Genomic DNA, 12,977 nt, shown 5'->3' on the forward strand with positions numbered 1-12,977 from the left:
TTTATTGGAACACTGTCATGCTCATCCATTTCTGTATTGTCAATGGCTGCTTTCATGCTACAACAACAGAGGTGAGTGATTCTGACAGACACCATATGGCCTGCATGACCTCAAATATGCACTGGTCTTTTACAGTAGAAGTTTGCAAACCCCTGATGTAGGGGATTGGGGCAATAGGCAGAATAATAATCCCCAAAGATGTCCACATCCTAATCTCCAGAACCTGTCAACATTATATTACTTTCCATGGCTAAAGGGACTTTGCAGGTGTGATTACTTGAAGGCTCTTGAGATTATCTATGTGGGTTCAATATAATCACAAGGGTCCTTACAAGGGATCAAGGGAGGCAAAAAAGTCAGAAAGAGATTTGCAGATGCTGCCCCATTGTCTTTGAAAGCAGAGGAAGGGGCCATGGACTTCTGACCTTCAGAACTGTAACATAATAAATTTCTGTTGTTTGAAATCACCAGGTTTGTGGAAATGTTACAGCAGCAGGAGCAAGTAGCACAGCTGACTTATCAGGTATTGGAGGTCTGAGAAGGCAAACATGGGCACTGAGATAACAGAGAAGCTGCAAGAGGTGGCTCCTAGCCCTTGAGCCGGGGAAGAAAGGCAACTGGCCTGGGTGGTTTGAACCCAGAAGCTTGGAGAAGGAACTAGGACCCAGACCTCTGAGGCAGGGGCACTGGAGTATGGGTGCTCTGTGGGGCTACCATGAAGCTCATTCTGGGGATATGGAAAATGCTGGATGGAAACTGGAACCAAGTATTGCTGCCACAGTGAAAAGTTACTGGGGATATTCTGACAGGAACAGAAAGCCCTCAGGAAGTAAATAGGAAGTTCCCCCTCCAGCCTCCCAGCACCCCATATTACCAGTGCATAACAGGGAGCAGCTGGTCAAACAGAAATATGGTTTGTGGGGTCTCAGCCAGGCATCACAAAGCAGAATTTTAAAGTTGCTCTGGACTCGAGACAATAGCCTAATAACAAGCACACAATGTTAGCAATTTGTCTCTATCATGACCCACTTTTCTCTATGCTTATACAAAGATATAGTGACATTTATTATAGGCTTTTCCCCTTTCTTAGTAAAAATGCGGTCGTATTATACAGATTACTCAGAAACATGCTTGTTTCATTAAGTGATACATCATGCACATCTTTCCATATAAGCATACTAGAGCTAACTCATTTTTAAAAACGGCTCAGTAATATCTCATGGAAATACCTAAATTTATCCAATCATTCCCAGTCTCAGTGATTGGTTCGGGCTTGGTGTGTGACTCAGTCTAGTCCGGTTCCCACCTACAGCTCAGCGTGTGGTCAAACCCATCCACACCAAAAGCCTGAGAAACTGAGGAGGTCAGTTCCCCCAAAAGAAAATCTAGGTGCTTTTGGCAGAGGAAGGAAAAAGAATGCTGGGGAAGGAAATAACAAATGTCCACCACAACTTTCGCATGCCTTTTTTCTATTGTTTCTATTAGGTTGTTTTGTTTTCACTTTATGGATGGTTTTGAGTATAGCGAATGTTAATTTGTATATGTACTGCAAATATTTCTTCTGGCATATAATTTCTTTATAATGTCTTTTACTATACAAACGTTAAACTTAGATGTAGTCTGATATAACTTTCTTTTACTTTATGGCTTGTGGATTTCATTTCTTGCTTAATGTTTTCTCTTATAAAGTTAAGCATACTGGTCATTATATTGGTCAAGGTAGGTTAAGGATGCTCTGGGAAGAAAAAAAAACATTCTAAAATTTCAGAGCAAAAAGTATTTCTTGCTCATACTGCATGGCGGGTTCACAGTAGGCTCTGTTTGTTCAGGGACCCAGGCTGATGGAGGCTGTATCTCATGGTGTATTTCTATAATCACCAAAACAGAGAGAAGAACAGTGAATGATGAGTGTGCACCTGACTCTTAAAGCTTCTGCCCCAAAATGACATACATGATTTCCTTTCACATTTTATTGACTAAATTTAGTGACATGGTTAGGATTAATTTCAAATGGTATGGGGAACTACAATCTTACCATGTGCTTAGAAAAAGAGAACCAAAATACTTGTAAACAGCAGCATGGACTACTATAGAGATCTTCCTTGACTTATGTTCCTATAAACCCACCACAAGTTGAAAATATCTTAAATTGAAAATGCATTTAATACACCTAACCTATTGGAATGCCATAGCTTTGCTTGGCCTACCTTAAATGTACTCAGAACCCTTACATTAGCCTACAGTTGGATACAGCTTATCCAACACAAAGCCTACTTTATAATAAAGTGTTGAATACCTCATTTAATTTATAGAATAGTGTACTGAAAGTAAGAAGCTGGCTGTCAGTTGTTTACCCTTATATCATGTGGCTGACCCTGACCTGCAGTTTGCTGCTGAGGCCCAGCATCACAAGAGTATTATAGCACATATTGCTAGTCCAGGAAAAGATAAAAAATCAAAAATCAAAGCCTGGTTTGTACTGAATGTGTATTGCTTTTGTACCACAGTAAAATTGAAAAATCATGTTGAACCATCACTAAGTCAAAGACTCTCTGTACTCCAAATTTCTGGTCAGCCAGTGCCTTCTCCACAATCAAAATACCCTCACTCATTTTTTCTGACCCCAAAGTCCCATTCTGGCTGGACTTTTTTTTTTTTTTTTTTTAAGAGGGCATCTCTCATATTTATTGATCAAATGGTTGTTAACAACAATAAAATTCAGTATGGGGGGTCAACGCTCAATGTACAATCATTAATCCATCTCAAGCCTAATTCTCGTCAGTCTCCAATCTTCTGAAGCATAACGAACAAGTTCTTACATGGTGAACGAATTCTTACATAGTGAATAAATTCTTACATGGTGAACAGTACAAGGGCATTCATCACAGAAACTTTTGGTTATGATCATGCATTATGACCTATAAACAATCAGGTCAAATATGAATATTCGTTTGATTTCTGTACTTGATTTGTATGTTGATCCCACATTTCTCCTATTATTATTATTATTATTTTTATTTTTAATAAAATGCTGAAGTGGTAGGTAGATGCAAGATAAAGGTAGAAAACATAGTTTAGTGCTGTAAGAGGGCAAATGTAGATGATCAGATGATCAGGTGTGTGCCTATGGACTAAGTATTAATCCAGGCTAGACAAGGGCAGCAAGACATCCACAGATGCAGAAGATTTCTCTCAAAGCAGGGGGGGTGAGGTTCTGAGCCTCACCTCTGTTGATCCCCAAATTCTCACCTGATGGCCCCCCTGCGACTGTGCCTGTCTTAGGTTGTTCCTCCCTTGAGGAATCTTACCCGTCTCTGGCTAACCAGTCATCTTCCAGGGCCATACAGGGAAATGTAAAGTTGGTAAGTGAGAGAGAAGCCATATTGTTTGCAAAGGTTAGCTTTTTACTTCTTTGCAGATTTATGCCCTGTGGCTTCTATGCCCAGCACTTGTCTCGAGGTATCTTTACCACCTGGAGGAATTATGATACTCGGTAAATTCGATATGAGGCACGAATTCTATTTAAGGGTTGTAATTAGGAAGGAAAAAGAAAAGCTATAGATGTAGCATATGAAGGAAACATGGGAGGATTGATTATTTCTTTGACATATCTTCTTGTATAGTACCTTAAGTATGTATAGGTTTTAAACTACTAACTAATTTGCACACACATATTAACATAATAGGAATACGGTGACATAAACAAAGCAAATCTATAATTACCATCCATCTCCAGTGAAGCCAAGAAAACCATTTAGGCACCCTGGCATTTGTGAAAATTTATCTATGATATGATGGATATTGTCTAACTGCACTTGAACCATCAGACAAATTAAAGCAGCCCATTTCTGGGATCTGTTCACATCCCATATGTTCTTTTAACCATAGATAGTCTATAGTCATGAGATTTTGGAGCGCTACAACTTGCACCCCTCCCAACTCCTGGTTGAGTTCCAACAGTACAGATCCAGTCAAATTCGTTGTCTCACTGTATGCACATGCCAGCCTAGACATCTCCCTCCTCATTCCTATGGCAAGTCCAGGAGACGGTGGGCTGGATGCAGCCACAACCGCAGCATCGCCCGGATCCCTGTGGAGGCTTTTTGATGATCATCCCCCGGCATCTGGCTGGACTTTTATTCTGACACCTTAATCAATTCAGAGGTATTCAAAATGGATGTGAGGGCAATAGCCTTGATTAGACCCTGCCATAAGGCTGTTTCCATTGTTTTATGTTTTATCTAATTTGTAATGAGAAGCAAGTTGATTTTTCAACTCTGCAAATCTCTAAACTTCTGGACTCTTTCTTTTGCCTTCATTCCTGCTTGCAAACCAGCTAGTTCCTCTTTGTCTCTGTCTCTCTCTTTCTCTCTCTAATACCGTGTTAAATACAGCCAACGAACACCATCAACTTTATGCTCTCTAATTGCTTCCTTTAGAGCTACAAGTTCATCATCTACCTTACAAGTAATTTCAGGCAACAGCTTTACAAAATGTTTCACCATTGTGTAACATGGCTCACCAACCTTGTCACTGCCAGTGATACTTTTTTAAGGTTTCTGTTCTGGCAGCATCTCGTATTAGGGATCAGTGAAGATAAGGCAGGTTTTGCTGTAGTAACAACCCGCAAAATAGCAATCATTCATAACAAATAAAAATTTATTTCTTGTGGGCATAGAAGCCACAGGGCGTAAATCTGCAAAGAAGTAAAAAGCTAACATTTTCAACGAATATTGCTTTTCTCTCACTTACCAACTTTACATTTCCCTGTATGGCCCCGGAAGACGGCTGGTTAGCCAGAGACGGGTTAAGATTCCTCAAGGGAGGAACAATCTAAGACAGGCACAGTCGCAGGGGGGCCATCAGGTGAGAAATTGGGGATCAACAGAGGTGATGCTTAGAACCTCACCCCCACTGTTTTGAGAGAAATCTTCTGCATCCGTGGATGTTTTATTGCCCTTGTCTAGCTCGGATTAGCACATAGTCTACAGGCACACACATGATCATCTACATTTGCTCTCTTACAACACTAAACTATGTTTTCTACCTTTATCTTGCATCTACCTACCACTTCAGCATTTTATTAAAAAAAAATAAGGGAGAAATGTGGGATTCACATATAAATCAAGTATAAAAATCAAATGAATAATCATATCTGACTTGTTTATAGTTCATGATGTGTGATCAAAACCGAAAGTTTCTGTGATATGACTGCCCTTGCACTGTTCACCATGTAAGAACTTATTCACTATGTAAGAACTTGTTCACCATGTAAGAACTTGTTCATTATGCTTCAGAAGAATTAGGCTTGGGGTTGATTAATGATTGTGCATTGAGTGCCCTGTACAGAATTTTATTGTTGTTAACAACCATTTGATCAATAAATATGAGAGATGCCCTCTCAAAAAAAAAAAAATTTATTTCTTGCCTATGTCCAGTGTGGATCAACAGGGGAACCTGCTTATTGAAGTCACTCAGAAACCTTAGCTGACAGGAGCTCTATTTAAACATATTAATTCCACAATTGTCACAGCAAGGAGTGGGGATATGGCACAGATCCATGGCTCTGCCTAGAACAGACACATTTTCCTTCCCCCAGCACTTTTTTATTCAAAGCAAATCACACAAGTATGCGTAACTTCAAAAGGTGTGGGAAATTGTTCATCTAACAGATTCACAGAAAAGAGTACCTGGGGTATTTGTGAGCTAACTGGCTCTCAGACATAATTTTGTTTTGAGGATTTATTGCAGTGAAATACACTGTAGGCAACAATAACAGCCTTTCATTATCCATATCCCTGGATCTTTTTTAACTTCAAATAAGACTTCTGGTACTCTATTTTTATGGTTGTGATGGTAGGCCACCATATTCTGAGCCCATCTTCAAATAACACATAATTTTGCTTTAATACTGAATAAAAATACTTATCCTTATGAGTTCCTTCCACTAAGCCACACTTACACAAAATAAGTTATAATTGGGATATTTCCTTATTCTAGCCTACCTTCCTTTCTATATTTTATTCTGCAATTCTCTTAAAGGCTGAAAACCATGGTTAATAATGCAAGAAGGTCAATTCAGAAAAATTTTTAATGTTTTCATTCAAAGTTTTGTTTGTGTTTTTATTTAAAATAAAAATGGGCTTAATTTAGCTCACTAAAAAAAGGATATATTCTTAAAATTATGACCTGCTTTGCAAAAGAGAAAGAAAATTGAACTGTTGTTTAGCAACTAAAAGATATTCATATAAATATCTGAGCATATTTGAGAAATAACAACAAGAGGCAGCTTTTTAACCTTTCATTCTGAAATTAGATCCTAGGCCTGTCTTGGAACTAGGCTTCTTCCCAAAATGCAGTCTTTTTTATCATTGGTTGAAAATGCCCTGACAGAAAATATGTTGAATTAAATGTTAAAGATGGCTGCTGTAAACTCCTTGTCTGTGAAGAAACAGACAAGACAGCAGAATAGTAAGACATTCATTCATTCAACCAGTATTCACTGAATTCCTGTTATGTGTCAGGCCCTGTTTAAAGTGTAGAAGGTAAAGTGGAAAATGAGGCAGACATGAACTCTGAGCTCCTGGAGCTTACTGTTAGGTATGAGTCACCAAGCAGACAAACAAATGAATAAAATAATTATACACCGTGATAAATACAGTGAAAAAGATCAACGAGAGATGATGCATCAGTCAGGATTCTTGATTGCAAGCAAGGGAATCCATTTAAGTTTAAAAAAGAAAAAAGAGTAAACTTACTGGAAGATAATTGGGAACTGTTAGGAATGCAGGGAGACTGGAAGATTGCACTTAGAAAGTGAACTAGAACTCTGAGAGATCCAGCAACTGGGTAGCAGGAACCCTGAGAAGGCTGTGCTGCAGAAAGCTGTGCTTGCTAGCTCTTTGCCCTTGTGTCCTTTGGTCTCCATAGAGACCCAGGGGACCAACAGTGAGATTTTGCTTTATTGGCCTTGGTTCACACACCTGTCATCTGGCTGAACCATGAAGCTGTTACCCTCAGCTTCTGGCCTCCATGCTGGGTTGCTAGCTCTGGGCACTCCCCTCCCACCAAAACTCCCACAATGGGGAATTTTCCCCAGGAGGTCTATTATAATGGTGGTGACAGAGGTGGGTCTGCCAAAAATAGGGTAAATATTGATGATAGGTGAAATAAACTCTACAACATGCTATCTTTAGTTAAGAAGGCATCTCAGAGAAAGTAACATTTAAGTTGAGCCATGCCTGTTCCTTTATTCCTCCCAAATTTGACGCATAATGGTTTTAATGAGTGTTTCCCTGATGACTGATAAAGTTGAGCATCTTTTCATAAACCTATTGGTCATTTGCAATATGCTTTCTAGTGAAGTGCCAGTTGAAGTCTTGTCTGTTTGCCCTATTGGGTTGTCTGCTTTTTATTTTGTTAATGGATTTGAAAGAGTTTTATGAACTTCTAATATAACATTCTAGATGCTCTCTTTTGAAATACATATATTTCAACTATCTTCTCCCGGTATTCACTTGCCTTTTCTTCCTTTTAATAGTGTCTTAGGATGAAAGGAAGTTTTACATTTTAATATACTCCAATTTACTTATATTTTCCTTTGCGGCACTCTTTGTATCATATTCAGGAAATCTCTGCCTTCCTGGAAGTCATGAAGATATTCTTCTATGTTAACTTACAAAAGATTTATTAGTTATTTTGCATTTTGTGTTTAGATTTATAATATATCTGGAGTTGCCATCTACTTATGATTTGATGTTGGAGAACAGATTCATTCCTTGCTAAGTGATATCCAACTGACCTATGTCTTTTATTGAAAAACTCATGCTTTCCTCAAGTGTCTTTGAGGTATTTTTCTGTTTCTTTGTTTATTTATCTATCCTTGTACCGATATTACAACCATTAATAGTTAATCGTTCTAAGTTGATAATATGTCCTAATGTTTTAGGTTGTTCCCTTTGAGACTGCAGTTAGTATTCCTGAATCATTGCATTTCTATAAATATTGGAATCAGCTTATCAATATCTACAACAAATCTACTATGATTTTGATTGTAATTACATTGAATATATTCCAATTAAATATATGTCAATTTGAGAAGAACTGATATCTTTACAATATTGAGTATTCAAATTTATGAAAAGAGTGAAAGCCCTCTGTTTATTCAGGTCTTCTTTAATTTCAGCAAAAGTTTAAAAAGGTAGAGGCCTTTTTAAAAAGATGAGTTCCAAGATATTTTTTATTATTCAAGAATGTAATTTTAATTGGCATCTTTTTCCAAATTACATTTAATATTTTATTGCTGACATATAGAAATATAATAGATTTTTGTTAGCTCACCTTGCATCCAGTAAACTTGGTAAATTCATTAATTCTAATAGCTAATAGTTTTTCTACAAATTCTTTTAGATTATTTCCATCAACAATCATGTTCCCTATGAATGGCAGTTTTATTACATCCTTTATAATCTGATATTTTCTTCTACTTACCTTATCATCTTTCTCATTGTCATTATCAAAAAGAATATTTCCAGTATTTTACCATTAACTGTTTTCTGAAGGTTTTTGGTAGATACTTGCTATTATATAAAGGAGCTCCTTTCTATTACTAGTTTATTTAAGTTAGTATCGTGAGTAGGTATAAAATTTTTATTAAATGCTTTCTCTGCATCTACCAGCATAAGCATATGATTTTTCATTTTTTGTGATTTGTTAATATGGTGAGTTAAAATATTTGGTTTAAACTTTACATTTCCCTGTATGGCCCCAGAAGATGACTGGTTAGCCAGAGATGGGTAAGATTCCTCAAGGGAGGAACAACCTAAGACAGGCACAGTCGCAGAGAGGGGCCATCAGGTGAGAAATTGGGGATCAACAGAGGTGAGGCTTAGAACCTCACCCCCCCTGTTTTGAGAGAAATCTTCTGCATCCATGGATGTTTTGTTGCCCTTGTCTAGCTTGGATTAATACTTAGTCTATAGGCACACACCTGATCATCTACATTTGCCCTCTTACAGTACTAAACTATGTTTTCTACCTTTATCTTGCATCTACCTACCACTTCAGCATTTTATTAAAAAATAATAATAATAATAATAAGGGAGAAATGTGGGATTCACATATAAATCAAGTATAAAAATCAAACGAATGATCATAATTGACCTGATTGTTTATAGTTCATGATACGTGATCAAAACCGAAAGTTTCTGTGATGAATGCCCTTGTACTGTTCACCATGTAAGAACTTACTCACTATGTAAGAACTTGTTCACCATGTAAGAACTTGTTCGTTATGCTTCAGAAAATTGGAGACTGCTGAGAATTAGGCTTGGGGTTGATTAATGATTGTGCATTGAGTTCCCTATACAGAATTTTATTGTTGTTAACAACCATATGATCAATAAATATGAGAGATGCCCTCAAAAAAAAAATGTTTGGTTTACAGGAAATAGGTGAAGGGGATTAAGAGGTACAAGCTTCCAGTTATAAAATAAAAAAGTCATAGGGATGAAAAATACAGCATTGGGAATATAATTAATAATATTGTTAATAGCTTTGTATGGTGACACATGGTAACTACTCTAGTGAACATTTAACAATGTATATAAATATTAAATCACTATGTTGTACAACTGAAACTAATACAGTATTATATGTTAACTATACTTCAGTTTAAAACAAATAAATTAATTTTTAAAAAGGTTGGTTTTTTAAATGTTAAACAACTGTTTGTGTTCCTAGAATAAATCCCTCTTGGTTCTTTTTTTTAATGCTTTTACATATTGCTGGATTCAATTTGCTAATATTTTGCTTAAGATGTTTGTCCTTATGGGACTGAGAGAAAATTGTCTATACTTTTCCCTTCTTATAATATCTTTGACAGGTTTTGGTTTCAAGGTCCTGGCCTTTTAAAGAGTTGAGTATGTTATATCTTTCCCTACTCATTGGAAGACTTTGTATAAGACTAATTATTATTTCTACCTTAATTGTCTGGAAAATTTACTAGTAAAACCATTCGTGTCTGGATTTTTTTTTAAAGAAGGTTTTAAATAATGATTCCATTTCTTTAACTGATATAAGACTATTCTTATTTTTTATTTCTTCTTGAATCAGTTTTGGTAAATTATATGTTTTTTTTTTTTTTAAAGAATTTTTTATTTATTTATTTATTTATTTTTTTGAGAGAGCATCTCTCATATTTATTGATCAAATGGTTGTTAACAACAATAAAATTCAGTATAGGGGGGTCAACGCTCAATGTACAATCATTAATCCATCTCAAGCCTAATTCTCGTCAGTCTCCAATCTTCTGAAGCATAACGAACAAGTTCTTACATGGTGAACGAATTCTTACATAGTGAATAAATTCTTACATGGTGAACAGTACAAGGGCAGTCATCACAGAAAGTTTCGGTTTTGATCATGCAATATGACCTATAAACAATCAGGTCAAATATGAATATTCGTTTGATTTTTGTACTTGATCTATATGTTGATCCCCCATTTCTCCTACTATTATTATTATTATTTTTATTTTTAATAAAATGCTGAAGTGGTAGGTAGATGCAAGATAAAGGTAGAAAACATAGTTTAGTGCTGTAAGAAGGCAAATGTAGATGATCAGATGATCAGGTGTGTGCCTATGGACTAAGTATTAATCCAGGCTAGACAAGGGCATCAAGACATCCACGGATGCAGAAGATTTCTCTCAAAGCAGGGGGGGTGAGGTTCTGAGCCTCACCTCTGTTGATCCCCAAATTCTCACCTGATGGCCCCCCTGCGACTGTGCCTGTCTTAGGTTGTTCCTCCCTTGAGGAATCTTACCCGTCTCTGGCTAACCAGTCATCTTCCGGGGCCATACAGGGAAATGTAAAGTTGGTAAGTGAGAGAGAAGCCATATTGTTTGCAAAGGTTAGCTTTTTACTTCTTTGCAGATTTATGCCCTGTGGCTTCTATGCCCAGCACTTGTCTCAAGGTATCTTTACCACCTGGAGGAATTATGATACTCGGTAAATTCGATATGAGGCACGAATTCTATTTAAGGGTTGTAATTAGGAAGGAAGAAGAAAAGCTATAGATGTAGCATACGAAGGAAACTTGGGAGGATTGATTATTTCTTTGACATATCTTCTTGTATAGTACCTTAAGTATGTATAGGTTTTAAACTACTAATTTGCACACATATATTAACGGTAAATTATATGTTTTATGGAATTTGTTCATTTCATTTAAGTCATTAGCTGTGTTGGAATCAGTCTGTGCATACTATCCTTTTATTATCTTTTTTAGTGTCTGTAGAATTTGTAGTGATCCTTTGTTTATTTGTGATAATGACAGTTTATCTTTTTATTTTTCTTGATCAGTCTTATTGGGAGTAGCCAATTTTATTAGAATTTTTAAATAACCAACTTTGGCTTTATTGATTTTCTCTTTTATAAATTTGCTATAAATTTTTCTGATCTAATTTTTATTATTTCCTTACTGCTAGCTTTACTTTAATTTGCTGTTCTTCCTGAGATGGAAATTATATCATTGATTTTCAACCTTTTACTTTTTCTAATTAAGCATATATGGCTATAAATTTCTAAGTTTGTTTTATTGTTATCTTTTATTGTGGTAAATTATATAACACAAAAGTTGCTCTTAAGAGTTAAATCAATTCAACAAAAGTGTGAAATAAAAAACAAACACAAAAATCAGTTGTGTCCCTATACATTAGCGGTGAACAATTTGAAAAGGAAATTAAGAAAATAATTTCTTTTATAAATAGTATCGAAAGAATAAAATCCTTAGGAATAAATTTAACTAAGTGACTCAGAAGTGGTACTGGTTTATTGTTTTCTTTTGTTGTAGTGTTTTTGACTTCAGTATTAAAGTTGGTCTCATAGAATGAGTTAGGAAATATTACCCTCTCTTCAATTTTTTAGAAGAGTTTGAGAAGTATTGGTGTTAATTCTTCTTTAAATGTTTGGTAGAAGTCACCAGTGAAGTTGTCTGGTCCTAGAACTTTTTGTGGGGAGGAGTTTTTATTACTGATTAAATCTCCTTACTTGTTATAGGTCTATTCAGATTTTGTATTTCTTCATAAGTTTGGTATATTGTGTGTTTCTAGGAATTTGTCCATTTCACCGAGGTTATACAATTGGTTGTATACAATTGGAGTACAGTTGTTTATAGAATTATCTTACGATCATTTTAATTTTCTTGAAGTTGATGGTATTTCTTCCTGATTTCATTTCTGATTTTAGTAATTTGAGTCTTCTCTCCTTTTTTCCTTAGTCAATCTAGCTGAAGATTTGTCAATTATTTTGATCTTCTCACAGAGCCAGCTTTTGGTTTTGCTGATTTTCTCTATTGTTTTTCTTCTATTTCATTTACCTCTACTCTAATCTTTTGTATATATACTACTATATATTTTAGTGATTTTTCCAACTTTATGTGAATAGTATCAACTAAATTTCAATAAATGCAATCTCTGTGGCTATCTTTGAATTTAGTTTCCTTTTCTTTTTCCAGTTCCTTAATGCTTACAATTGGATTATTGACTTGAGATCTTTCTCCTTTTTTAAATGTAGGCCTTTTCACCTATAAATATCCTTCCGAGCATTGCTTTCATTTGTACCCCATAAGTTTCAGTATATTGTGTTTTATTTACATTTGTCACAAGGTATTTTCTAATTTCTCCTGTGGTTCCATCTTTGATCCATTGGCTCTTTATGGATATGTTGTTTAATTTCTACATTTTTGTGCATTTTCTAGTTTTCCTTCTGTTATTGATTTCTAGTTTCATTCCATTGTGGTTAGAAAATTTATTTTGCATTATTTCAATATTTTTGAGTTTATTAAGACTCATTTTGTGACCTAACATAGAGTTCTGTCCTGGAGAGGGTTTCATGTGTAATTGCTTCATGTATTTTGAGGCTCTGTTATTAGGTACATGTATGTTTATGTGTGCTATATTTTCTTTATGGATTTAA

This window comes from Manis javanica, chromosome 8 (assembly GCF_040802235.1).
Source record: "Manis javanica isolate MJ-LG chromosome 8, MJ_LKY, whole genome shotgun sequence".
NCBI lineage: Eukaryota > Metazoa > Chordata > Mammalia > Pholidota > Manidae > Manis > Manis javanica.